The following is a 1,680-nucleotide window of genomic DNA, read 5'->3' as shown; positions in this document are numbered from 1 at the left end:
ATGGGGGTGAGTAGAAAATGAAGGCTAATCATGTTTTGGGTGTACTATTCCTTTAAGAGTCCCTGCCTGTAGATTGAACTGCTATAAGAAGTCATTTGTTCTGCTTTCCAGAACAAATGAGGCAATAAACAGTATCAAGCAGTAAATTGTGGAATAGACAATGGTGTTCAAAATTTAAACTAAACTGACATGTTTTTTTTATGTATTCATTATCGCACATAACAGATTTTTAAGGAAGGGTTTTTGTACATTTTTTCACAATTTTTTTTATTGTGAATGTAATGTAACATCCTTCCTTATGTATTTATTTATTTATTGTCTTATTATGGATTTTTTTATAGCAGTGTTTTTCTTTTTGGTGTGAATGCAGTGTGACACATAGTTTGGACTATGTAGCAGTCAGTCTGTACACAAATCAATTCATTTGGGACAATAAAGTTAATCTTAAATTATCTTATTTTATGTGCGCAACAAATGGGTGAAATGAGTTTTTCTGCAGTTGTTAAAAGCAACAGATGAAAATCTCAGCTTTCTAAACATTGGTTAAAGGGGTTCAGTTGTGTTTTTAACTGTTTTGAATAATCTTTTATACAAATCAAACCATTAAGAGAAAGACAGAAGTCAAAATATCACAAACATAAAGCAAATGTTTGTTTTGTTTTTTGTTTAGAAAACACGCTCAGCGCACAAAAAAATCATTTTTCCTCTGTTTCCACAGTAGACTGCTTCAAACGGGATTTTAAATGAATTAAAAACTATGTAACTTTTTATTCCAAAATCTTCAAATCTCCCTTTTTATTCTAAACAGCTTGAAAAACTAAGTACAATAAGAAAAGTTTAATTTACTTACTTTGTTTCAGTGTTTGAGAAATGGGGATTTTTTTCTATCTACCCCCTTGCTGGTTTAGGGGGGGCAGTTTTCAGATCCATTTTCTGTGTAGCTGCCCCTTGTAGAACAGTTACGTTGCATCCCCAGAATGCAGAAAAAAGCTTTATTCCACTTTTCAGAACATCATTTGTTAACACAGGGCGCAGGTTTAAAACACTCCTCTTTTATCCCCTGTCTGTTTTGGCTGTACACCTTTCCTTTCAGAGAAAACTGACGCTCCAAAGCAGCACCTTACTCCGGGGGGGAAAAAAACCCTCAAAAAAACAAAAACAAAACAAAAAAACAAACAAAAACAGCCAAATAATCCGCGCGCGGCAGTGGCGCACGGATCTCCAAATGTGGATCTGTTTTAAAAGAGTCTCCCGTTATCTCCGCGACGCAGATTTGGATTCCTTTTCTTCCCAAATCCACCTCATAGGAGCTGGGGGTGGGGAGACAGGAGTCAGCTACCCCCCTCTCTCTTCTCTACTCGAGTTTGAGGCAGAGGAGGGGAAAAGAAGCACAGAACCCTTGTGTTGCGTTCAGTGTCACCCAAATAAACTAGACGGTAGGTTGTAACTCACATCTCGGTGCGTTCAAAAGCATATCAGTCGACTCGGAAATTTAAACTCCTGTGCTCGTATAAAAGACTATTTCTGAGATTTGTATGTATGCACATATACAAATCTCAGAAATAGTCTTTTATACAAGCACAGGAGCACAGGAGTTTAAATTTCCGATATGTATATATGTTGTAAGCTTCTCATATATGTATGTGTATATATATATATATATATATATATATATATATA

At 35.6% G+C, this 1,680-nt stretch overlaps 1 protein-coding gene across 11 annotated transcripts in view; it reads right to left on the bottom strand.

The window, feature by feature from the left end:
• The window catches only part of LOC107083665 (receptor-type tyrosine-protein phosphatase S-like), a 272,199-nt gene that overhangs the window by 190,151 nt on the left and 80,368 nt on the right, over positions 1 to 1,680 (bottom strand). For 3 of the 11 annotated variants that reach the window (XM_015373049.1, XM_015373050.1, XM_015373048.1), the window contains exon 1: positions 851 to 1,343. The exons of 1 other annotated variant lie outside the window; for it this stretch is intronic. The gene's annotated coding sequence lies outside the window, so the exon portion shown is untranslated. Of the gene's footprint in view, positions 1 to 850; positions 1,345 to 1,680 lie in introns of those variants that run through there. 7 more of the 11 variants (XM_015373051.1, XM_015373056.1, XM_015373054.1 and 4 more) reach the window with 4 other exon arrangements.

Source organism: Cyprinodon variegatus, unplaced genomic scaffold (assembly GCF_000732505.1).
Source record: "Cyprinodon variegatus isolate N-32 unplaced genomic scaffold, C_variegatus-1.0 Scaffold80, whole genome shotgun sequence".
In the NCBI taxonomy this organism is placed as follows: Eukaryota; Metazoa; Chordata; class Actinopteri; order Cyprinodontiformes; family Cyprinodontidae; genus Cyprinodon; species Cyprinodon variegatus.
This window is presented reverse-complemented; position numbering and strand designations above follow the sequence as displayed.